The sequence below is a fragment of the Haemaphysalis longicornis genome, unplaced genomic scaffold (genome assembly GCF_048455015.1).
Source record: "Haemaphysalis longicornis isolate Haplotype H1 unplaced genomic scaffold, Haemaphysalis longicornis Haplotype H1 scaffold_7, whole genome shotgun sequence".
In the NCBI taxonomy this organism is placed as follows: domain Eukaryota; kingdom Metazoa; phylum Arthropoda; class Arachnida; order Ixodida; family Ixodidae; genus Haemaphysalis; species Haemaphysalis longicornis.
The window spans coordinates 105,872,501-105,899,816 of record NW_027526422.1 but is presented as its reverse complement, the minus strand read 5'-3'; the positions used below and the strand labels follow the sequence as shown (position 1 = coordinate 105,899,816).

Genomic DNA, 27,316 nt, shown 5'->3' with positions numbered 1-27,316 from the left:
GGGCCTGTGCCCCTAAACAGGCACGAAGTTCACAAATTCAACACAAACTTCAACAGAATGGCACAATGTTCAGCACAGGCACAAAGTTCAACAGAATGCCTCAGCAACAGAAAGTACAACTAGGCATTAAATTTCACATTATTGGAAAGTTCTAAGCATACCCAATATTTTTCTGTTTCAGAAATACTGTAGGCTCAATAATTCAATAGCGACATGTGAATGTACTATCGGATAATGCAAATTATATTGTTTCAATTTTCAAGTGAATTAAAAGCTGACTCATTGAAGCCCACCAACACAAAAACAATGAATATGAAGGCTAAAGTTGCACTGTTCGAACACTTCGAATATGTTTCCTTTGTCCTGTTGAAACAGCACTGTTTCCATTCCCTAGCATCATGTACTAACTTGCCTGCTTTCTTTGCCTCGTTCAACTCACTAATAAAATGCTCATACAACAGAAGGGAAACATGAAAAAAAAAAGAGATGGCGGGTACGGACGTTATGCGCGTACCATAAGGATGCCACTCAAGGCCACTACAAATATATGTTCCCTGACTGTCAGCCGAGAAAGGGACACTTGATCAGAATAAGCTGTTATCCTTCTGAGTGATCTTGCAGTGTTAACAGCACTATAGCATACAACACTGCCCAAATATACGAACATCTGTAAACCAGCAAGCCCCCTTGACCTATAACGCAAATATGGCAGTGAACACTGGTGCAAGCTGGTCTCTCCATTAAAGCTGCACATATCTGTATACCTGCTGAGCAGTTGCATACCTAAGCAACAAAATTCTCACCTGTGGTGCAGGCGTAGCAGTTGGTGGTGCATCGTTCTTGCTCAACACTTTTTCCAAGCGCTTGGAGAGTTTTTTGAGATTTCGGGACATCTCCAATGCATCTAGGAAAGCACGAAAGAATTCTTAGGAAGCACTTTGCAACTTATAGCGTTTTCTTTTTTGAAGAGCACAAGGAGCCGCCTTCATTCTTCTTTTACAAAGTAGTTGATTGATTGATTGATTGATTGATTGATTGTAGGGTTTAACGTGCCGACGCAACGCAGGCGCTGAGGTGCGCCATAGTGGAGGGCTACGTGTTAATTTTGACCACCTGGGGATCTTTCACGTGCGCCGAAATCTCGTACACACGGGCGTTTTTTGCTTTTCGCCTCCATCAAAGAAGCGGCCGCCACGGCCGAGAATTGAACCCGCGACCTCGTGCTCAACAGCGCAACGCCTTAGCCACTGAGCGACCACGGTGGGTTTTTAACAAAGTAGTCAGTAAGCGCATTATATGAAATAGCTCAACACATGACCAATCGAAAGCTGACCTAGCTTTAAACAGGGGTGAGACAGCTGAATCAGATTTGGGAGCAGTTTTTAAAGCAGTGGAATCTCGATTTTTGAGCAGAACCTTGATTTGGAGCAGGAGAACGACATTTATTATGTCACCTTAGGAGCGTAAAAAATCAAATTTTTGCCAACTCACAGGGGAAAAGTGTACTTTTTAATCGGTTTTGAACGTACATAACACGGAAACTGCCTTTGAATAAAGTTTTTTCTCCCAGGGTATCACAAGGTACAAACTACACTACCTTTTTACAATCCATTTTTAAATTTTTAGGTTCTATGCATAGACAGCGTGGGGTGCCGTTGAAAATATCGAATTGAAACACTAAGCAATCGTAAGGCATTTTTATTATCCTATGAATATCGAAATTGTTATTTTTGTAATCCCAGACTCGTCTTTACGCACAAGTGTAGAGCCACAGCAAAAGTTGTGCAAAGCGAGGTGACAGTATGCGTTGCACCCCACCAGCCCTCCCATTTCAATCCCCAAGGTACACGTTCACTAAGATTGTAATTTGAGTAACGTTGATATTTTTAGCCACCTCCCTTTTGGCATTAAATTTCACTTCAGATAAATGAACCATTATTGCTAGCATGAATAGCCCGTCCCGCTATCAGACACTGCTTGAAAGAACATTTTGCGGCGATGTAGCCTGCGCGGCCACATCTGCAGTCTCGATCATCCCATTCCCGCCGCTCGCAAGCCTGCTGCGAAAAGTCGCAATAACTCAGCGTTTTATAACACCACAATTGGTCCGAAATTTCCCTTCAAGCACGCACCGGACTCGCACCCAAGGCAAAGTGGCGGGCGCCATGTTGTTTTTGATGAACTCTCTTCTTTCAAGTCGCGTAACTTCCCGCAACAGATCAAACGACTCAGCCACCCCCATAAATAAAACCAAGGTACAAATCGGCGAAAAGCGCTCTGCCTGAACCACAAGCGACTGCTTCGCCCGGCGGCCATGTTTTCACATCTTTACCACACCAATATGCCCAATAATATCGTTCCGGAGATATGGCACTCCAAAAATTGACGTTTTTTTCATTAACTTGCACAAGTAGTTTGTCACCTCAGTACAGATAAGTATTTTTTCTACAGGACTCCGCAATGGTTTTCGAAGGGAAAACTTTAAAATGCAGATATATAACATGTGCAACCTGACATTATGACTTTTGGAAAAACTATATCGGGGACAATTTAATGCAGGTTTTTATTGAATGATCAATCAATTAAACCTCTACAAAAAGAGCATCACCTTGGGGGTGCTGAAAAATTATGCCATCAGTAAGCATTTTTCCCCACTGAAACTGACGGGAGCAGCTGTTTTGGAGCAGTTTGGCGTAATTTTTGCAATTTTCAAGCTTTCGGAGCAGCCTGGCGCAGGAAAACAAATTTGTATCAAATCTACGCAATATGCGCAGCTGTCTCACCATGGTTTAAAGGGGCATGGAAGACCTTAAAAATCAGGCCCTTAAATATTCCTCAGGCCAGTAAGTTATTCAGACGTTACACACCCCAGCCAAAAAAAGAAAAAACAGCCAACAGTATACACATGCTGCTGGTCCCCATGAAGACCAGGTGGAATGGTGGCACTATACTTGGTGACAACTTAAGAACGGCACCGGAAGTTGCCGCTGTGCCTCATCACCGTAGCCAGATGTTTCTCCGCGCAGCGCAAGTAGGGCATTACTGGGAGTATTTTGAACATGGCGTGATCCGTTCCCGTGATTTTTTGGACTTCATATGCTTATAAACGGCTCCAGTGACGACAAACAAACTGCGTGAGACAAGGCAGACGATATCACGCATTCATAGCAAACCCCTTTCAAAACGCGCGCGCACTGACGTCACGGGTCCGGCGCTTTGGCGGAGTGATACGCTACATGAGGAGGTGCTGTTCTTGAGTTGTAACCGAGTATAACTCGATAGCAGTTTAACACCAGATGCCTTTGTAGATTTGTGTGCTCACAGGAATGCCTTAATAGGCGATCACTACTAATTGGCCGCACTCCCAAGTAGCCGATCGGCAAATAGCCGATGACTTACAACTGAAGTGCCATTAAATTATTCCCTGACATTAATACTGCCATTGCAAAAGCCCTTAGCAAATCTATGCACAGCTGGTCAAAATTCAAATGAATCTGTTGATACTGAGCCCCTGTTACATTTACAAAAACATACACACTTTTTTTTTTAAACTGCGTGCGGGGGCCAAGAGCACGTATGCACTGAGGTTACAACTGGTCTGTGAGGTTCGCCATACAGGGAAAAAATTAATTCAGACCCCCTGAGGATTATTAACATGCAGTGAAATCTTCCAGACTGGTATTTATGTTTCAAGATTCTCTCTAAAAATGTCAATGTGCTCAGACATACAGAAGCCATGTTTTTGTGCTTAGCAGACTTCTGAGCCACCAAACCACTATGTGCAGCAGCAAAACATATTTGCCCATGCAACACTGCACATTACTATGGACGTTGTAGACAATGATGCAAGCAGCTGAAACAAAGTTCCTTACTGTTGTTGTGCTGGGCCTCTTCTAGGTCCCTTTCTAGCCTCTGGATTTTGTCTTCCAGCATGGCCAGTTTTTGTGCGGCTCCACAGCTGCAAACTTCCTGCATTGATACATTTTTTATTTTTTTAACGATTCACAGCGTTAAGGTGCAAACATGCCAGTTGGTTTTTGCTAGCAACGTAACTGCGACAAAAAAAGGTTGTCCTTAAGGCCTGCAGATGTTTGCTAGATCACTTGATTCTGTTTTAACAACACTGTGCTCATTGCCTAGTGTTTAGTACAGTCGCACCAGGCTTGTCTAGGGAAAGCAAGCGCGCGGCTTCGGAGCATGGTGGTGACATCTGCAGATAGCAGCTGTGATGTAGATAGCTTGTCATGGTGCGCGCGTGAATCTCAGACAGGCCTGCGCCGGTCGTCTCTTAGCATGGGCCACTCGAACTTACAAATGCCACCCCCCGAAGGCGCGCTTCTGTTCTGTAGGCAGTGACACGTGTGTAAGTGCGTAATTTGAAGTGATTCATTATCAGCGCAGCCGCGACGTAATCGCACCAAAGGTTCAACGGACACTTGTGCAGTCAATTCTTGTTGCGTGCTTTTCATTTGGTAAATGTTAGGCTTAGAAGAAACAATGCATCTGTCCTGCTTGTCAATGCTCACGGCTCTAGCTCTGTAGAAGACAAAAACCCCTTGAGGGTGGTGGCATCAGCAAATTAAAGCAGCACATGCTATAAGACGACCGACCCGAGCCTGTCTGATATCCACGCATGTGCAATGGCAAGCTATCTCCAACCCAGCCGCCATCAGCAAATGTCGCCAGCACGCTCCGAAGCCGTGCACTTGCTTGCCCTTGGCGAGCCTGGCGCACACTGTACAGTGCGCATCGGGCTTGTCTAGGGCAAGCGAGCGCGCGGCTTCCGAGCATGCTGGCGACATTTTCGAGCATGCTGGCGACATTTATTAGGTCAAGCGAGTCCCTAGGTATACAGGGTCAACCACATATTTGTCAAATAGCCAAACAATGGCCATGGGATGAATCTTCTTGTCGAACCTCTTGAGCTGGGGGCAGGCGTTCCATCTGTAGCGCCACATGCAGTGGTTGAAGGCCTCGTCGAGTGGAAATACCTCGTTGTTTGACAGCACAATCACAGGCGTGCACGTGATGGTCTGGTCGGGAGAGTACTTAACTGCGACAGAGACCACGTCACCACCAAAAATTTTCTTGACCGTGTGTCTAATGCAGACGACTCGCAGTTGGGTTCGTTCCAGACGAGGATGCGGCATCCTACGGTGTCTTGGAGCGGAAAGTTGGAAAACCGATTGAAGTTACGTATACTGCCTCTGTTAATGTAAAATGAGAGGAAAGGATCAAAGAAAAAGTTTTTGCCCGCACTAGGGGGCGAGACCACTTCCAGACAGTTCTTTTTGGGCATTTTCAATGAGGTTGTACAAGTTTACAAAGTTGGAGACTTTGTCTTGTTCGCCTTCAAATTGAAAATCCAAGAGCTCCAGCATAGCGGCAAACGATTCTTCCACAGTCATGTAATACCCGTGTAGGTCCCCGTTCGGAGCATCAAACAGTGGGTTAGTGTTTTGGTACAGTTCAATAAAATCGTGCGTGGCAGTTTCCTCTGTGGGCGTCACTGGAATCACTGCCACTGCTCCACTCGGTCAAGAGTCCACGGCTCCTCATTTTGAAATTCTGCGGCAATTCTGGCCATTCCGGCACCGCCTGTCGTTTTATTGGTTTTATCAGGTGGCTAGTGCTGAGAGCGCTACCATTGGTCGCTTTCCAAACAACGCCAAACGTTCGGAGCGTCAAACAGTGGGTAAGTGTTTTGGTACAGTTCAATAAAATCGAGCGTGGTATAGGTGCACATCTCGTCGTTGAACACTTGTATCGCGCGCTGGAGGCGCTTGTCATCCAGGTGGATAAAGCGAAACGAAGGACTTGCGAGCCACTTTGGGGTTCTGACTATGCTAGTCAGAGGCGATACCGGGTTTTCCCGTAGCCAGTTGTAGATTGATTCTTCCGTGTTTCTGCCTTGACGCTTTTTCCCGCCTTCTGGACTTTCTCGTGCGCGTAGCGTTTCAGCGTATCGAGCGCATTCCACACTTCCGCCGGAGTCGTCCCGTGGAGTTGGACACGGTAGTTCCTTTTGCAATATTTCCAGAGTTCGTGATTGTTGCTGTCCTGGATGTCCGAATTGTCCCACTGTTTGATGTGCACAGTCGCTACCCCAGTCGTTTCGTCCCACTTTAAAGTACTCGAGTGTTCTTGGTTGATGATTAAGATATGCGATGAGATTGGCAAAATCCCACTCTGTTGCGGCAGAAGCCCAAACTGAAGCGCGGTTTGGTCTTCGTACGAAGCCTGCAAAGGTGTTGCATCAGCAGCTTCCGTTAGACCAACTGCAGTCGTGTAGGGTGTGGACATCTGGGATGCTGGTGTCGGTTGTGTGGAGTGAAACGGCTGCGAGGCTGTAAGTGGTGTTTCCGAGCTCAAATCGCTTAATAATTACGTTATAAATTGCCTGAGCCTCTCCGCGGTCTCTTGCGAGAAAAACGTCGTGGACAATTCTTCGCTTAGGAATTCTTCGTTATTGCAATGCCCAGCTCGGAGCGGGTTGTAAATCTTGCTCGCTTTGTCCTCGTGATGTTCCTGGTTGCCCAAACATCGAAATTGAAAGCTCATCCAGTCCTCTATCGCCTTCTTGAGTTTCCGCCAGGGCTTGAGCAAAGTGAGAGGTACAACTCTGGTAGCTCGATTTAGTAGATTCTCCATCAGTTCCCTAGGTATAAAGGTGTCTTCATTAAAAATTAAAGGTGACAAAATTGGTGACACCGCTGTTACTGTCTGTCCACCGCTCCATGAACACCGTGCGTGGTGTTATAAGTGAAGCAGACCACCTAGACCTTACTGAAAATGAACTCCTTGAAGGCTTCCATGAGCAAAATGTCATCAAAGTTCAGCCGATAGTCATCCGCCGCGAAAACAAAAAAATCCCTACCAAGCACATTGTTCTCACCTTTGGCGCAACGGTTCTCCCGGAGACCGTAGAAGCTGGCTACGTGAAAATCCGAGTCAGACCTTACATCCCCAACCCGCGCCGGTGCTATACTTAGAAATTCGGCCACGGATCACAGAGTTGCAGGGGTAAGCAGACATGTGCAAAATGCAGCAAAACCGACCATGTGTCAGAAAGCTGCACTGCCCCACCACACTGTGTCAACTGCAGCGGTGACCATGCTGCATACTCACGCTCATGCCAGCAATGGAAAAAAGAAAAAGAAATCATTGCGTTGAAAGTAAAAGAAAACATCTCTTACCCCGAAGCACGCAGGCGTATTGCTATCACGCATAAGATAGCATACGCCGACGTGGCGCGTCAGGGGGCGGCGCCACGTGCGGCAACTGTCCAATCAGGGACCTCTTTGATAGGGCCTGAGGAGACATCTTCAGCACCCCAGGTGCAAACAGCGACACCTGCTGCACCTCAAGGAAATGGTGGCCCGAAAACGGCCAATGTGTCAGCTGCAGCCTCGCGGTCTGCACAGCTGACTAACACCACTGAGACGGTTCTAACCTCACAGGAGAACCGGAGGCCAGCCAAGGCCCCAGGTCTCAAACCGTCAACAAAGAAGCCTTCTTTTGAGGCTATGGACACAAGTGAGCCATCCTCTACGCCAATCACGCCGAAGGATCGCCACAAACCGCTGGAGCGTACGAACTCCCAGGAACTGATAAAGAAAGCAGAGCTCCCTAGGGTGTCTCCTACTCGAAAAGGTTCTGGCAGCTAACAAGCTGAGCCTGTCTTTAGTAACAAACGTCTGAATACTAGCAATGGCTTTTTGTAGTGTACTGCAGTGGAACTGCAGGGGGCTTCTGAAAAACTTGGATGATGTTAAAGAGCTGCTCTGGGAGCATGCAGCTCTGGCAGTGTGTCTCCAAGAAACCCACTTAAGCAGCAAACACACACTTTTTTCCCCAGTACATCACATACAGAAAGGACAGGCAAAACACCAACCAACCATCGGGTGGTGTGGCTGTTATCCTTCAAAGGTCAACCACAGCTAAGGAAGTTAAACTCAGGACTGAACTAGAGGCTGTAGCTGTGAGTTATATGGTTGCAGCGACTAATAACAATTTGCTCCATTTACATTCCCCCAGACAAGCGACTACAGAAATCTGAATTTGAAAATCTAATGGACCAGCTCCCAGAGCCGTACATAATAGCAGGAGACTACAATGCCCATCATCCTCTCTGGGGCTGTGAAAACTACGATTCAAGAGGGCGAATGATAGTAAAATTACTTGTCTCCACTAGAGCTTGCATACTGAACAAAAAGAAGCCGACATACTTTAGTCCCACGCACAAAACATCCTCATCAGTTGACTTAGCTCTCTGCACTGCTACTCTCTTCCCACTACTGGACTGGCACGTCCTGGATGACTCTTATGGAAGCGACCACTTTCCAATCGTGCTGAAAGAAAAGGTAGTGTCGACACATGGGCAGAACAGTGTACCACGATTGAGGATGGGGTCTGCTGACTGGGAAAAGTTTCGACAGCTCACCTGTCTTCCACGTGACTATCTAGATTCACTGGACATCGACAGCGCACTTTCCTTTATCGAAAAGCACATAATTGAAGCTGCTAGTGAATGTATCCCACAAAGTTCTGGTAACCCAAAAAGAAAGCCGATTCCTTGGTGGAATGAGGACTGCTAAAGTGCTAGGAAAAAACAAAATGCAGCATGGCGCCTCTTCCATAACTCTCCCATGACTGAAAACTACATAAACTTCAAACGCATCAAATCCCAATCGAGAAGAGTGAGACGGATAGCAAAAAGTGAGAGTTGGAAGAAGTACATAGAGGGCATTAACTCTTACACCAACCAAAATAAAGTATGGAATAGGATACGCAAGTTGCAAGGGCAGCAGACTTGCCCCCGCCCTCTAGTTGATAATGCTGGTGGCACTCTGGAAGACCAGGCGGATGCACTGGGAGCATACTTTGAGTCGGTTTCAAGTGCAGCGCACTACTCAGCCAAGTTTCTTAAATTGAAACGTAGGGAAGAAAAACTGCAACTTCATCGTAAATCACCTCCAAGTGAGGCATATAATGCTGAGTTCTCTATTGCTGAGTTCGAAGCTTGCCTAAGCACACTTGGTAAAGCAGCACCTGGACCTGACAATATTCACTATGAAATGATCAAGAACTTGCATCCAGAAACTCAACTTGCATTACTATCACTTTTTAATAGGATCTGGTACAATGGATATATCCCTCCAAGGCTGAAAGAGGCCATTGTTGTTCCAGTATTGAAGGAAGGAAAGGACCTAGCAGTTGCATCTAGCTACACACCTATAGCTCTGACTAGCTGTTCGTGCAAAGTATTTGAAAAAATGATCAACCGAAGATTAATGCATTTTATAGAAGCAAACAGGCTCCTGGATCCATTCCAGTGTGGCTTTCGAGAACAAAAATCCACGCTTGACCAACTTGTGCGCTTGGAGTCCCAAATAAAATATGCGTTCGTGCATAAACAGTACTTTCTGTCTGTATTCTTTGACCTTGAAAAAGCCTATGGTACTACTTGGCGGTTTGGTATATTGAGAGATCTTTGTGCCCTTGGGATACAAGGAAATATGCTAAAAACAATTGAAAGCTACCTCTCTGATAGGACATTTCGTGTAACGATAGGCAGTACTCTGTGTAAACCATTCACACATGAGACAGGGGTGCCGCAGGGAGATGTGCTGAGCTGCACACTTTTCATTGTAAAAATGAATTCCCTACGCACTGTACTTCCGCCAACCATGTTTTACTCAGTGTATGTTGACGATGTGCAGATCAGCTTCAAGTCCTGCAATCTCTCCTTTTGTGAACGCCAAATTCAGCTGTCAGTGAATAAGCTCTCCAAATGGGCAGATGAGAATGGCTTCAAGTTTAACCCCTCATAATGTGCCTGTGTACTGTTCTCGAAAAAAAAGGGGCATTGCCCCTGCACCAGAAATCTACTTAAATGGACAGCTGCTTCCTGTTAAAACAGAGCATAAGGTTCTCGGATTGATTTTCGACTCGAGACTCTCGTTCACCCCCTACCTGAAGCATCTGAAACTGAAGTGTTTGAAGGCAATGAATGTGCTTAAGATACTAGCACACATGAAATGGGGCACTGACAAGAAGTGTTTACTTCACCTGTACAAAAGTCTTGTTTTGTCCCGCCTAGATTATGGATGTGTAGTTTATGGGTCAGCCTCTAACACTGCACTGAAAATGCTTGATCCTATCCACAATCTGGGCATCAGGTTGGCCACAGGGTCCTTCCGCACTAGTTCAGTACTGAGCCTCTATGCTGAATCAGACTGTTGGTCTCTGGAGTACCAGAGAACTTTTATTGGTATTATTTATGCCGTGAAGGTTACGTCACAGCCCGAGCACCCGTGTGACTCCCTGATTAGAGATAACTCAAGAATGCTGCTCTTTTCAAATCGACCTTCCTTAGCTCAACCGTTTCCACTGCTGATCAATTCCATCTCTACAAAACTATCAATCTCGTTTGATGACACCCTCAAAATGACCCCAGATGAATGCGTGGCACCCTGGGATACAAGCATCATATCACGCGACACTTCATTTAGACAAGTAGACAGGAAAGGTTCAGTATTGGAAGTCAAACAGCACTTCGCATACCTCCAAGACAAGTACAAGGCTGCTCAGTTTTTCACTGATGCATCGAAAACGAAATCGGCTGTGGCCTGTGCAGTTGTTGGACAGCATCTTTCAATAGCAAAAACAATGCATAAAAACACAACCGTATTTACAGCAGAAGCACATGGAGTATATCTGGCTGTGGACCACATTATCACAAGCAAAACACAAAAGTCTGTTATCTTCACAGACTCATTCAGCGTTGTCACGGCCCTGTCCACAGGAAAGGGCACCAAGAATCCCACATTTACTGCCCTTCTTAAAGCTCTGTACAAAGCACACCAGCTAAATTTAGAAATTATAGTTTACTGGGTTCCTGGCCATTGTGGCATAGCTGGCAACGAGGAAGCCGACCAGGCTGCTGCCAGAGCAGCTGAAAGAACCAGTATTGACATCACGCAAGTACCTTACCGGGATATGAAACCAGCAGTAAAACACATTCTCCTTCAGCTCTGGCAGAAAGAATGGGACGGAGAAGTAAACAACAAGCTTCACTTGGTATAGCCTATAATCGGCCAATCAGCTACCAGGGAAAAAAACAGGGCCTTTGAGGTCTGGCGTTGCAGACTACGAATAGGACACACACATGGCACTCATTCCTACCTCCTGACTGGTGACCAGCCGCCAAACTGTGCCAGATGTGGCGAGGGTCTTTCAGTCCTCCATGTTTTGATTGAGTGCTCGGCCATGGAACCAGAAAGGAGACGCTATTTCCCGAAAATGTACCGTAAGAATATGCCACGGCACATTGCAATGTTTTTATCAGACTGTCCTGTGTTCGAGTTCAGCAGAGTTTTAGAATACCTTGATGATATCGGTTTTTTAAAGCAGGTTTGTTTTAGAAAGTAGCATTCTCGTCCACCTCATTACCTTGTTAATCCGTAGGGTTCCATTTACCATGGCCCTATACACCGTTGGCTCATTCCATGCCTCATCACACTCCTCACTCATCTTTTGGATCCGGCCCTTTACACCGAAGTAATTTTATGCACTATTTGCACTCATTTCATGAGCACATTTTTACCTCATCGTAGCAATGGCGCTCTTGGCCTTAGATGCCCTTGCGCCAAAAAACCCCACCAAAGAAGTTTCGCGTGACGTATGGCTTGCAGATAAGCAGATTCGGTGGTTTTGTACTTGTTCCATGCATCAGGGGTGTTACGGGACTTAGCTGCACGGAAGGAGCGTTTTTTCTTGTTTTCTAATCGTTTCAGTGCCTATTGAACCAGGGTTGGGCGGAATTAGAATTGATGTTAATTTGGGGAATGTATTTATCAACCATTTCGTTTAGTTTGTCTCTGAAAATCAACCAGTTTTCGGCTACATTATGACAAGAAAGGGCAGTTTCAAAAGTGGAGTAAAAATTCGTTAGTTCATAGTTAATTGCTTCGTAATTTCCTTTATCATACAAATGGATAGTTTTTTTAAGGTCGGGACCAAAACGGGCTTAATTGCGAAGTCAACATGAATGACTTTAATAACTGATTTCTGGAAGGTACGCAACGGAGGACACGCACTCGGGATGGCTTGTTAATATAAGATCTAAAATGTTTTGGCAGTTACCGGTAATGCGGGTTGGTTCTGTAAGAACTTGAGATAGATTAAAGTTAAGGCATACATCAAGGAAGTCTGACTCCCTGGACGTAGCCGCTGGTGCAGGCTGGCTTGACCAGTCGATATTAGAAAAATTAAAATCGCCAAATAGAATTACATGCATATTAGGGTGTTTGGTCATTATTTCGCTTAGGATATTATTGATCTTATAAGAGAAGAGAGGATGCCTGTAGCAAATGCCCAGTAAGACTGAGTGCGGTGCGGCATGGCATTTAAGCCACAGGATTTCAAGGTCGGACACAATGTTTATAGACGAACAGGATATGTTGTGACTGACAGCGACAAGTACTCCTCCCCCCCTCGTGTCCCTGCGATCGTTTTGAAACAGCCGAAAATTTGGTAGGTCAGCGAGTACCTCGCCGTCAGTCACGTCACTAATAAGCCACGTTTCTGTTAGTATCAGAAGGTTGCTGTCAGATGACAACACCAGATTAGAAATGATGTCACGTTTTGGAATAAAGCTGCGTATGTTAGTAAAAAATAGCAGAGAGCAATAAGTTTGAACAAGGGGCGGATCGACGGCGGTGAGGCGCATTTTGATGATGGGGCAATTGCTACAACATTTCCTTAGCAGAGCTTGTGGAGTGGTCATACATGTAGTGTTTGGTGCCAATGTGCAATGTTTTAAAGCGCAGAGTGTAGGCCGTGGATTTTGATTTAGCGAAGGCGATAAGGTTTTTACGGGCAACTCTAACAGGCTGAGAGAAGTCTTCACCGACACTGAAATTGCTTCCCTTAAATTTGGGGCCATTAGAAAGTACAGATTCTTTAGTTTTGAATTGATTGAATTTTACAATGAGTGGTCGATTATGGCCTCCTGTATGGCGTCCTAGGCGATGCGCTCTTTCGATGTGATTAGGGTCACCGGCGAACTCCAAGTGATCATTACAATGACGGATGACGACTTCCTCAGATTCTGCGAACGTCTCCTTAGGGTTTGGGTCGGGAATGTTATAAAATATTAGCTTATTCCTACGTGACCTGTTTTTGGTATCATCCATCTGTGCAGCAAGACGGACGATCTGGTTAGCCATTTCAGTGGTATCTGTTTGTATAATGTTCAGGTCGGTTCGGATGGTGTAAATGGCTTTATAATGTCCTTCTAAATCAGTCATGCGTTTTTTTTGATCCGACAGGGTTTTGTCTGTTGTCAGTAGATGGTTTTTAATGTCTAGTATATTGGTAATCAGCTTTGACTGGCCAGCCGATAGCTTTCCTAACTCGTTCATTACATCCTCAATACTGGGAGGGCCTGGGTTAGATTGAATATCTCCCGCCAAAACCAAAAGAGACTCCATGACATGAACACATTCGACAACAATTGTAGCGCAGCACCGTGGGCTCGGTAGCTGTATAAAAAAGTAATTGCTAGATTTTTTTCTGAAGAATGATACATTCTACCAACCTAAGAGGCAAATACACCATCCAAGGGCGTTTATTCAAAGCGGTCCCTTTGAACAAACCGCTTTGAATAAACGCCCTTGGTTGGTGTATTTGCCTCTTAAGTTTAACCCAACCAGACAGAGTTCTGTCGAAGATGTTCACATTCTACCAACCTGCATGGCGAGATGCAACGGATTAGTGGTCTGCGCTGAAGCACAGCCACCAAGCCCACAGTGAGCGCAGGGCGACAGGGGCTGTTTTGTAGCTGACGTGGCAGATGATGTTGCTGATGATGGCGCTTTCCAAGGCGATTCAGGAACCACAGAGGGTAGTGGCGGCGCTGTTGAGCACGGTGAATCGGTCGTGGACGGAGCAGGGCAGGGGCCCGCGCCAGGCGCCCACACCGCGCTTTATCTCGCACTTCTCAAGAAATGCAGTAAAGGTGCTTGGGAGAGCGTTACCCTGATCCAACTGTATTTCTGCCAGGAAGCTAACTCTTGCATACACTGGTGGTAGTGCGTTGACAATTTCCACGAAGCTGAGCTCAGCTAGGCTCAGCAAGCTTCCAGCACGTGATGATCCATAAAGGTTCTGCTGCTGTGTACATTGTGGACCTTTTCACAGAAGAGCTGTATAAAGCTAGGTTTTTCTTATATTTTCTAGAACCAGGAAATAGCTGTTCGTAAGACCTCCCATTTACTGAGCTACCGTGCCTGTGAACACCAGCACAATGGGTGCACTGTTGTACACACAGGAGCTGCTTATATTGAAAAAGAAAGGCTTTACCGAGGCGTTCGAGCCTTACAGCACTGGGTACTGGAAGACCACATATGACGGTGAGGGAAAGTGCTGCCATATGTGCCCCACCACACATGCTGGTAGCATGACGCGATTGGCTGTTCCGTGCCTGCCCCAACAAAGACCACATGTGACGCTGAGGGAAAGTGCTGCCGTATGTAGCCCACCACACTTGCTGGTAGCATGACACGATTGGCTGTTCCAACCCTGCCCCAAAACCAGTGCGTGAAGAGCCTGTATGCAGTGAAGCGGTACTTCCTGAAAGTGTTTGAAGTTAGTTATGCACTTTACAATACAACAGAATCAAAGTCAATATTTCGCACTTGCTGGCTAATTGCTAGGCATCTATTAAAAATGCACTGACAATTTGTTATATGCAAGTGTAGCTTGGTTTACATAAATGAGTTGACATAAGCTGATATGTTTGTGCTGCACTTAATGAACTTTATGTGTTCTTTGCAGACAGCACTGCTGCTAAATTTGTTGCAAGTCTTGGGTTGTGTACAGATTGTGTAGGTTTTCAGTTCTCGTTTGAGTTCTTAAGTGTGCTTCTTGTCTTGACCAGTCTTGTTCTAGATTGGGGAAACATAAAATGCATGGATAAATAAAAAACAAAAGTTTTCATTGAATCTAATAACAAAGCACTTTGGACCTTTGCTAGCTGTCCTACCTGTGACACTCACATGGCATGGGGACGCCATGGGACTCCAGCTCCCAGTACACAGCCTCAAGAACTGCTAAGTTAAGGTACAGGTTCGGAAAATATGCATGCCAAGTGATGCAGCCATTGTTGCCTTTGGTAACCAACTTTGCAATCCCCCGACAGCACACATTTTCCAGTGGCTTGGGACTTGCCACCCACAGCCCACATGGGCACCTGCATGCACAAATGCGCGCATGCAGGTACGCTTTAGACTCTTCAAAAGGGCAGTTTTCAAAATGACAGAGAAGCACATGTTCGACAAGCAGCCGGTAAAGCGCAGATGATGTGCACTGTGCAACTTGAGGGACTAGGTGCCAATTTAAATTTAGACTGCCTCCATAGTGGCCAGTATCCACAATATGGGAAATGGGACCTATCCAACCCCACTCTGAAAGAGAAACGTAGAGATAAATATCTGCTTTTGAACTATGCAAATACGTCGTTTCAAATATCAAGACATGTAGAGAAAAAATATCTGCTTCTAATCTATGAAAATACCACTTCATATGTAAACACTCCTGGTTATGTTGCTGACGCAAGTTAATTGTTAAAGTGGGCACTGAGGCTAACTTCCCCTAGACGAAATGGTAGTCCTAGCTGAGACTTTGGCCATAAACTTGGAACAGTAGTGACCAACTGGGTTCATTTTGGAGGCAAATCCATTCTCTTCTACAGCGCTCCATTGCTCATAAGCGGATGAACTGTGTAATCCTCTTTTGCATAGCCTGACATTCATTTTGTCCTGTATGGGTTCAATGATGTTAACCTTTGGCGACCCACATGAGGCAACACACCCCTCGCATGTTCAGGAGCTTCGCAACAATCTTTGCAGTTTGGACAGGTGACAGGTCTTGTTGGAACAGGAAGTCCTTGTCAGGAAAAGGCCCGTCCAACGTGTAAGGGATCACGACATAATCAAGGATGTTGCAATACTTTGCCGATGTCAGCAGTTCCTCAACGCCAAACCCATCTCGGGACATAGTGCCCAAAAAATTGACAGCAGCGCGGCTGCTCGATGCGTTAAGGGTGTCGTAGAGGGCGTTTACAGGGCGCCACACGCGTTGATTTTGGTCTCACTGGGTTGTGAATGTAGACTCATTGGAAAAAAGTACAGTTTTTCAATTGTCCGTGGTAGAGCTAGGAGACGTGTTCTGTCGCAAAGTTAAGATGCGCCGTCTTGTTTGACTCAAAGAGGCGTGGCTTCTGAGCCACATTGTGGCTCCTGAGTTTGCCTTACGCTAGTCATCGCTTTCAAATTCATGACTGCCTAACGTACCGCTTCCCCACTGAACCAAAATAGGCTTGTGCGAATAACCCACGGGACAAAAGCCGTAATACGCCCTACCAGATCCTCGGAAGTCTGGTAAAACTCAGTGAAGAAAGGTCCCACACTCACCATCATTGACCGCTGTGAATTCTGCGAAGTCAGAAGCTGTATTGAAAAGTGTTGGATCCGCACCACTGGCAACAGTTGTTGCATTGACGAAGGTGTCCCAGGAACGGCCTCCATCGCCTCCGTCATGTGGTAGTAGCGGGGTGGACAAGCAGCCGGCAGAAAGAGCTGCCTCAGTGTTGACGGGAAAGAGCCAAGAGCAAAACTTCACTATCTTATACATGGCCATACAAGAGTAGCGGTGATGTAGGAGGAGGAAGTGGTTGTTGGGGGTGGGGGGAAGGGGAGATAGGGGCCAATAACTGTCTATCTGGCGTTACGCCTCAACCGGCCGAACGGAAGCGAGGAGGGGGACAGTAAAAAAGCGGAGAAGGAGGAATGGAGGAAGAGAAGGAGTGTATTTATGGTGAATTGTAGAAGAGCGGGATTGAAGATTGTAAATGGAAGGGGAGTTGGAGCGCGTGACATCCCGCCCCACAGCCGCGGAACTGGCACACCCAACGCGCGCCGAGCCCGGCAGCCAGGGGGAAACACGCCGCACACCACACCCCGCCCAAGGCACACCGCCACGACCCCGGAAGGGCGCCAGGCAGAAAAACAAAACTGGATAACCAGGGCAAACGGAGCGCGAAATGTGTAGAACACTATGAAGGCGAGCAGGCGGTCCCTGTGGGCCGCTATGAATCACAGAGTTGGTATAGCTAATAAACAGAATTCAGAATACACGGTCAATTAAGCTAGGATACGGTAGGTTCTACGGTCAAGGTGGTGAATTAGCTAAGGTTAGACAGGGCTCTGAGGCTTGCAGACATCGGGTAGAAGATTGATTATACTAGGAGTACACTGGGTTGTTAGACATGGGGTTGACGGAAGAGAGCTAGAAAGCAAAAATCCCCCCTCCCCCCCCAAAAAAAAAACGCTAACAGGCATACATGGAGACAACAAGGGTGATGGCAATAACACTGGGAGCACACCGAATTCCAAATCATGGTGGCGGCAGGGAGGGTAATAATTAAATTGGGGGGATACATGATTGTTATAATATGAGGAGTAACAGTGCACAGTGTAGGAAAATAAAAGTGGAAATAGTAGCGAGAATGGTGCTTGATTTGCATGAGATCACTTAGGAGGGATAACGGGATAATGTTACTCTGGTACAAGTAGATAAGGGGAGTAGTACAAGTAAAAGCGTAAATGGAGGTACAGAGGGCTGCTACATTGGTTACATTGGTTAAGTAGCATGGAGGGTATGCCATTGGGCAGAGATATAAAGGTAGTACTGTGTGTGCCAAGTAGTGTGTGGACTGGTTACTTGAGTTCAGTTTTTTTTTTTTTTGCGAAAGTTTGCTCTTCAGCATAAAACGGTGGAGGCGAGTGTGTTTAAATGTACGTAAACAGGAAGTTTTCACTAAGAAAGTCTATAAAAGGCTCCGGTGATACGGCCCAAAGAGCCAGCGTCTGTAGTCGGGAGTTCAGTTGAGTGTTCCATGGCTTCCATGAGGCTTCCATGGCTACGCAGGAATCTGTATGCATGGGCCGAAACAGTAAACAAGAGGCAGCAAAACACCATGAAGTCTACTGAATAGCGCTTTCGTTCCTTTTTCACAAAGTGTAGGCTTACTTGTTCAATCAGTAGCTTCATCACTGGTGCTTTTTCTTTTTGTTGCAATAATTTTTCCAGAAGAGAAATTATCGCTGCCCGGGCATCATTGTCTGAATCTTCAGAGGAGGCGTTCAGGCCACTGTCGTACTGCTCGACGCAATCAAGAAGCTCTAACACCACCTGTTTGCTGTTTGCCACCGCTGGGACAAGCAGGTTGCACCCCAGTCACCTGACCGCTGTCTTTGCAACGTGTAGTGTAATCGTAAGGTCTTGCTTTACGACAACAGAGTACTTGATGCTGGGCGCTTCATCGTAAGTTATGTGCAGCAAAATTAGGTTCCCGTTGGTTCCGATAGCATGCCAGAATTTGGAGTGCATGCTTCTTGGTGTGGCGTCGTAGGATCGCGTCAATGCGGTTGTATAGCGTCCATTCTCCCTGCGCGCTGGAGCGAAGGGCCTGGCTACGGTGGCTAGAAGGGGGAGGTGTGAGCATCGGAGCGCCGGCGGGCCAACAGCAATGCATGACGATGCGGCGGCGCTGCTGTCTATTCCGAGGCGGCTCCAAAGCTGCTCGCTCCCAGGCGCTGCGCGCGCGGCCGCTCGCCTCTGTTTCTTCGCAGTAAGAATTTCGGTCATTTCTTGCTGACTGTATAAAAGTTTTACAAGATTATTGCTACTACTGCGCCAACTTAGGATGATTAAGCTACCGAACGTAGTTCTGTCATCGTACTAACACTAAAAGTACTGATACTTTTTCAAATGGAGCATAATAGTTGCGAATATCAGAACCTCTGGTAGGAGGCAAAAAAAATTCGGATAGCAGAGACAAACGAGGGCTAGAATTTCATATATTAATTGAAATTCTCTGCAGGCTTCTTCTGGCAAATCAGAGTCCCTCGCTTGAAGTAACAGCCGAGAGCACCCACTGCACTTCGTTTTCTTGAGCATTTTTCTGGCCACGTACCCACTAACGTAGTATATTATGCGAGATTCACTGCTTGCTTCGACCATTTCTCGGTGATCCGGAAAAGCATCACATGCTTTCACCATCTCATGAGCTTCGTTCAAGTGCCCGACATCCAAGAGCTCATCCAGCTTGTTTTGTTTGTCTGTAGCATCTATGCTGGTAGGAGGATCAAGGAGGCTGTTGAGGACTCCTTGGGCGATGTTGCCGCCAGAAGGAGACCGCGCCAGGCTGTAGAAGCTCAAGCAGTTTACGGGAATTAAAAACTGCGTTGGCGTCGGGTGGTCATTGTTGCCTGACATCTGCCTGAGAATGCCGAAAAGATTTTCTAATGCATCTTGGCATAATCGGGAGGTCATCAAGTACTTGAAGCCCAGTGTCTTTGTCACATACTCGAGGAGCGAGAGAGTGCTTTGCAGCGTTACACGAAGGCCTTCGGCTGTAACTTCACTGAGGAATCCCTCCTTGGCTGTGGCTTCCCAGTGGTCGAGAAATGCCAAGAACTTCTTGATGTGGCAGACTTGTGTATAATCTGGCCTCAAACCTTTTCGGAAGTACCTCGATGTCATGGCATCAATCAGGTCCCTCATCAGCACAGCAACTGAAGTAGTTGGCTTAGTGCTACCGGGGCCATACAGGGTCTCCACATCATGTTTGTAAATGTAGAGATTTCTGAGCACCTCATCGCTGAAGAATCTAAACGTCAGATTCACTCTCAGCGAGGACAGCAGATAAGTGGGTGAAATCATAGTTAGATATTATTCACAAGGCTTGGGAGGAGACAATGGCACACAATTTGTAGGAAAAGACTATCCGATTTTCATAGAGATAAGTGAAAATACGACGATTGCATTCACTGTGTGGACTGCACCAACATGACTGCAAAATGAAATTTTCAAGACTGCTTACAGATCACAGCATTCAGCCGCACAGGGTCAAGACCCTCCTTCTTTTCCGTGCCCTTGTTGGCGTTGCTCACTTTCCCGGAGAGGGACTTTCCCTGCAGCTCCTCGACCGAAAAGATAGACCGGAGGAGGTGGCCGGCATACTTCGTTGGCTGCCCCTTGCAATAAGTCTCAAGGCGCTCCAGGAGCACTGCCTCCACAGTCACGCCTCGACCAATGCCCACCTGCATATTAAAGCGTAAAAAGAAGGAAACTTCAGATGCCAGCATATAAACATGTCTGCAAAGAACGTACAACTAAAACTATCACAAAGTAATTTTTTTCTCATATTAATCCCTCCAGCAAACATTAAAGCTGAATACACAGCAATGATATAGTAAAAACAAAGCAAATTAAATGACGATGAAACTTTTTTTAAGCTCCGAAGTTCTTTATCATCACGGAAAATACAAGAGTAAAGCCCGCCAACACCCCATTCGACATTTGGAACAATAGATACCCCTTTTGAACGTGAAAGTGTTAAATCACTGTTTCAAATATACACAGAGTGAGGATGAGAAAAAAAGTGGTATAAAAAAACTCCGCCGCGCATCCGCTCGCGTCGCTGCAAATGTCGTGGAAAGACGACAGTCTTGTGGCACCCTGCAACGTAACTGCCTTTCAGCTCAGGTAGACGAGCATTACCTAAGAATACTAGAGGATGTCTACAATGGGTCCACAGGTACTGTAGTCCTTAAGGAGAGCAGTAAAATACCTACAAGGAGACGCAATCTCTCCAATGTTATTCACAACATGTTTGCAAGAGGTATTCAAAACATTGTATTGGGAACAGGTGGGCATAAGGGTTAATGAAGAAAACCTCAATAACCTCAGATTTGCTGACAGCGTTGCCTTGCTAAGCAACTCGGGGGACAAATTGCAAAGCACGATTACCGCACTGGACAAGCAGAGTAGAATCGTGGGCCTGAACAATAATACGCAGAAAAGTAAAGTGATGTTATACACCAAAATATAAAATCTTGATGCAGTACAAGAAATGTCATTAAAATTGCAGTATAGTGACCATCAGACCTAGCAAAACACGTTTTTAAAACAATGCTTACAACTAGCAGCAAGAAGCGCGCAAAAATAAACCGAGAATATTCATTTTGATGCTCTTTTATGCACTTCACGTTGGCCTATTAACGGCCGTGCCTATGAATTCAAGCCCGAGCCCGGCCCGGGCCCACGGCGTCGAGCCCGAGCCAGGCCCGGGTCCGCCGATAATCGACTTCGGACGGCCCGGCCCAGCCCGCGAGCCGGGTCGGGCCCGGGCAGTGCTCTAATTCAGATATCTCAGGAATCACCATACCGCGCTGCTGCCAAGTTGTCAGTTGTAAAATGGGTAAGATAAGCCTGCCAGCACCACTTAGAAGCGGAACGTTAACTAGCCTAGGTGCACACAGTGGCCGACCACCCTCCACCTCATTGAAGACTCAAATACGGGTCGCTTCGCTCCCATCCTGTGGAGCTTGCCTGGTTCATCCTTGTGTCCTGAGAAGTGTTTGCACAATAGGCAGATAGTCGGCTGGTTGAGCACTGTGCTTACAAGGTGTCTGTGCTTATGTCAAGAAAACGCTGAGACCTCACAAGTACGTGTCCTAGTATGCCCGCAGTCTGCCAACTTGCTTGTGGAGAAATGAAGGTTGCAGCACAAAATGGTGAATTCAGTATAGAAAACATTACCTAAAAGAAAAAATGAACTCAACAAGAAAAAAAAAAGCCCAACCAGAGATTCAAACCTGTTCACTGCAATTGCACTACACCCAGTGCCTCAGACCGCTCGGCCGTACTACTGAAGTTGCTGTGAAGGATATGAGTTATGTGTGATATAGGGTTTAGGGTGCAGCCCTTTGGTCTATGGGCTGAGCCGCGTTGTCAGCATAATGGCGCGAACGATGGCAAGACCGACGAGTGAAAGAAAAAGCGAACTTTGAAAGAAAGCAAAGGAGGAGAGTGTCGGGAAATTGGGAGGGGAGGACGGTTCGCCGTGGCAGTGCGAGCCAGTGAAAGTGAGCAGTGGGGGAGGGGAGGAGGTAGTATGCTGTGCCCACACGAGGCACTCAACAGTGCAGCACTTGGCGAAAACATGAGGGGGGCGTGTGCGTGACTGTGATGTGCGTTCGCTTAAGACGCAGTTTGCGGTCCCTTCCTGAGACGCACTTCGCACCGCCGCCGCAGATGCTCACCGTCGAGAGAACCCACGCGTGAGTGCTGCCTCAGCGCACTACTTCTGCGCCCAAATATCGGATTAGAGAGTATCGCAATTGCCAGCCAATTTTTTTTTTCCATTTCAGCATTCTGAGCATCTTGGATGAGTATTTCGTGAATAACTCTTGTGCAGTAAGCATTCCTTAAGTCCCCATTCTATCACTTGCGACTGCGTTCCTTGGGCAGGAAAGCGTGGTCGTGCTGATGACCGCTGTGCTAGTTCATCCTGCTCCAAGAGTGGCTCCCGTACTTTGATTTTACGCTTTACAATAAAGTTTTTGGGCGATTTGAATTCCCTAGTACCCATATTACCTTGCTGACTCTTCTCCCGCTTTTAATTGGCCTAGATTTTCTACTTGCGCACAAGTCGCACAGGCATATGCAGCTAACGGCTCCAGTGAAGCAAAACCAGCAAAGCACTGCATGTGTGCTTGTGAGGACCTACTTTGACTGGCTCAACTTTACTAAGCTTGATACAGTTTGCAAACTAACAAACAAAAACGTTCTTCCCTACACAAATCTTTCGTGGCTGTGTTTTAACCGGGTGTACGAATTGCGACAACCCACCACCGGCCCGCTTACTGACCCTGTCGGAGGGTTGGCAACCTGCGGACTCAAGCCAAGTCTTATAGTAAGCATCCTACAAAACGTCATAGGAAATTGGCAAGGAGGATGCAAAGAGGAGGACAGCCCTTTCAAATTGATTTTTCTACTAAATCAAGTCACGTAAATGCACTCGTGAAACATGGTCTAGGGACAATAAACTTCAATTTGCGCAAGTAATCCCACATGTTTACAAACCACTTCAGCGTCCCCTTAAAAGTCGAAGGTGCCAGAGGCAGGAAGTGTGAGCAGGGGATTATGCACCAGAAAAGGGAAACAGAATGGGAGAAGGGCTCCTAGAAAGGGCGATGCAGTGCGCGCCAGGAAGTCGTGATGTCCAGCAAATAGGAACAAGCTTCGGAAAGTGCTGTTTAGGGGCCTGTGCCCCTAAACAGGCACAAAGTTCACAAATTCAACACAAACTTCAACAGAATGGCACAATGTTCAGCACAGGCACAAAGTTCAACAGAATGCCTCAGCAACAGAAAGTACAACTAGGCATTAAATTTCACATTATTGGAAAGTTCCAAGCATACCCAATATTTTTCTGTTTCAGAAATACTGTAGGCTCAATAATTCAATAGCGACATGTGAATGTACTATCGGATAATGCAAATTATATTTTTTCAATTTTCAAGTGAATTAAAAGCTGACTCATTGAAGCCCATCAACACAAAAACAATGAATATGAAGGCTAAAGCTGCACTGTTCGAACACTTCGAATATGTTTCCTTTGTCATGTTGAAACAGCACTGTTTCCATTCCCTAACATCATGTACTAACTTGCCTGCTTTCTTTGCCTCGTTCAACTCACTAATAAAATGCTCATACAACAGAAGGGAAACATGAAAAAAAAAAGAGATGGCGGGTACGGAAGTTATGCGCGTACCATAAGGATGCCACTCAAGGCCACTACAAATATATGTTCCCTGACTGTCAGCCGAGAAAGGGACACTTGATCAGAATAAGCTGTTATCCTTCTGAGTGATCTTGCAGTGTTAACAGCACTATAGCATACAACACTGCCCAAATATACGAACATCTGTAAACCAGCAAGCCCCCTTGACCTATAACGCAAATATGGCAGTGAACACTGGTGCTAGCTGGTCTCTCCATTAAAGCTGCACATATCCGTATACCTGCTGAGCGGTTGCATACCTAAGCAACAAAATTCTCACCTGTGGTGCAGGCGTAGCAGTTGGTGGTGCATCGTTCTTGCTCAGCACTTTTTCCAAGCGCTTGGAGAGTTTTTTGAGATTTCGGGACATCTCCAATGCATCTAGGAAAGCACGAAAGAATTCTTAGGAAGCACTTTGCAACTTATAGCGTTTTCTTTTTTGAAGAGCACAAGGAGCCGCCTTCATTCTTCTTTTACAAAGTAGTTGATTGATTGATTGATTGATTGATTGTAGGGTTTAACGCGCCGACGCAACGCAGGCGCTGAGGCGCGCCATAGTGGAGGGCTACGTGTTAATTTTGACCACCTGGGGATCTTTCACGTGCGCCGAAATCTCGTACACACGGGCGTTTTTTTGCTTTTCGCCTCCATCAGAGAAGCGGCCGCCACGGCCGAGAATTGAGCCCGCGACCTCGTGCTCAACAGCGCAACGCCTTAGCCACTGAGCCACCACGGTGGGTTTTTAACAAAGTAGTCAGTAAGCGCATTATATGAAATAGCTCAACACATGACCAACCAAAAGCTGACCTAGCTTTAAACTGGGGTGAGACAGCTGAATCAGATTTGGGGGCAGTTTTTAAAGCAGCGGAATCTCGATTTTTGAGCAGAACCTTGATTTGGAGCAGGAGAACGACATTTATTATGTCACCTTAGGAGCCTAAAAAATCAAATTTTTGCCAACTCACAGGGGAAAAGTGTACTTTTTAATCGGTTTTGAACGTACATAACACGGAAACTGCCTTTCAATAAAGTTTTTTCTCCCAGAGTATCACAAGGTACAAACTACACTACCTTTTTACAATCCATTTTTAAATTTTTGGGTTCTATGCATAGACAGCGTGGCGTGCCGTTGAAAATATCGAATTGAAACACTAAGCAATCGTTAGGCATTTTTATTATCCTGTGAATACCGAAATTGTTATTTTTGTAATCCCAGACTCGTCTTTACGCACAAGTGTAGAGCCACAGCAAAAGTTGTGCAAAGCGAGGTGACAGTATTCGTTGCACCCCACCAGCCCTCCCATTTCTATCCCCAAGGTGCACGTTCACTAAGATTGTAATTTGAGTAACGTTGGTATTTTTAGCCACCTCCCTTTTGGCATTAAATTTCACTTCAGATAAATGAACCATTATTGCTAGCGTGAATAGCCCGTCCCGCTATCAGACACTGCTTGAAAGAACATTTTGCGGCGATGTAGCCTGCGCGGCCACATCTGCAGTCTCGATCATCAAATTCCCGCCGCTCGCAAGCTTGCTGCGAAAGGTCGCAATAACTCAGCGTTTTATAACACCGCAATTGGTCCGAAATTTCCCTTCAAGCACGCACCGGACTCGCACCCAAGGCAAAGTGGCAGGCGCCATGTTGTTTTTGATGAACTCTCTTCTTTCAAGTCGCGTAACTTCCCGCAACAGATCAAATGACTCAGCCACCCCTATAAATAAAACCAAGGTACAAATCGGCGAAAAGCGCTCTGCCTGAACCACAAGCGACTGCTTCGCCTGGCGGCCATATTTTCACATCTTTACCACACCAATATGCCCAATATCGTTCCGGAGATATGGCACCCCAAAAATTGACGTTTTTTTTCATTAACTTGCACAAGTAGTTTGTCACCTCAGTACAGATAATTATTTTTTCTACAGGACTCCGCAATGGTTTTCGAAGGGAAAACTTTAAAATGCAGATATATAACATGTGCAACCTGACATTATGACTTTCGGAAAAACTATATCGGGGACAATTTAATGCAGGTTTTTATTGAATGATCAATCAATTAAACTTCTACAAAAAGAGCATCACCTTGGGGGTGCTGAAAAATTATGCCATCAGCAAGCATTTTTCCCCACTGAAACTGACGGGAGCAGCTGTTTTGGAGCATTTTGGCGTAATTTTTGCAATTTTCAAGCTTTCGGAGCAGCCTGGCGCAGGAAAACAAATTTGTATCAAATCTACGCAATATGCACAGCTGTCTCACCATGGTTTAAAGGGGCATGGAAGACCTTAAAAATCAGGCCCTTAAATATTCCTTAGGCCAGTAAGTTATTCAGACGTTACACACCCCAGCCAAAAAAAGAAAAACCAGCCAACAGTATACACATGCTGCTGGTCCCCATGAAGACCAGGTGGAATGGCACTATACTTGGTGACAACTTTAGAACGGCACCGGAAGTTGCCGCTGTGCCTCAGCACCGTAGCCAGATGTTTCTCCGCGCAGCGCAAGTAGGGCATTACTGGGAATATTTTGAACATGGCGTGATCCGTTCCCGTGATTTTTTGGACTTCATATGCTTATAAACGACTCCAGTGACGACAAACTGCGTGAGACAAGGCAGACGATATCACGCATTCATAGCAAACCCCTTTCAAAACGCGCGCGCACTGACGTCACGGGTCCGGCGCTTTGGCGGAGTGATACACTACATGAGGAGGTGCTGTTCTTGAGTTGTAACCGAGTATAACTCGATAGCAGTTTAACACCAGATGCCTTTGTAGATTTGTGTGCTCACAGCAATGCCTTAATAGGCGATCACCACTAATTGGCCGCACTCCCAAGTAGCCGATCGGCAAATAGCCGATGACTTACAACTGAAGTGCCATTAAATTATTCCCTGACATTAATACTGCCATTGCAAAAGCCCTTAGCAAATCTATGCACAGCTGGTCAAAATTCAAATGAATCTGTTGATACTGAGCCCCTGTTACATTTACAGAAACATACGCACTTTTTTTTTTAAACTGTGTGCGGGGGCCAAGAGCACGTATGCACTGAGGTTACAACTGGTCTGTGAGGTTCGCCATACAGGGAAAAAATTGATTCAGACCCCCTGAGGATTATTAACATGCAGTGAAATCTTCCAGACTGGTATTTATGTTTCGAGATTCTCTCTAAAAATGTCAATGTGCTCAGACATATAGAAGCCATGTTTTTGTGCTGAGCAGACTTCTGAGCCACCAAACCACTATGTGCAGCAGCAAAACATATTTGCCCATGCAACACTGCACATTACTATGGACGTTGTAGACAATGATGCAAGCAGCTGAAACAAAGCTCCTTACTGTTGTTGTGCTGGGCCTCTTCTAGCTCCCTTTCTAGCCTCTGGATTTTGTCTTCCAGCATGGCCAGTTTTTGTGCGGCTCCACAGCTGCAAACTTCCTGCATTGATACATTTTTTATTTCTTTAACGATTCACAGCGTTAAGGTGCAAACATGCCAGTTGGGTCTTGCTAGCAACGTAACTGCGACAAAAAAAGGTTGTCCTTAAGGCCTGCAGATGTTTGCTAGATCACTTGACTCTGTTTTAACAACAGTGTGCTCATTGCCTAGTGTTTAGTACAGT

General features: G+C 46.1%; 1 long non-coding RNA gene and 2 pseudogenes across 2 annotated transcripts in view; 1 reads left to right on the top strand and 2 right to left on the bottom strand.

The window, feature by feature from the left end:
- Positions 1-27,316, top strand: part of LOC144146773 (uncharacterized) — a 262,533-nt gene that overhangs the window by 74,041 nt on the left and 161,176 nt on the right. The gene's annotated exons all lie outside the window — the stretch shown is intronic.
- LOC144144768 (uncharacterized) lies at positions 1,831-5,559 on the bottom strand (annotated as a pseudogene).
- Positions 5,450-27,096, bottom strand: LOC144144767 (uncharacterized; annotated as a pseudogene).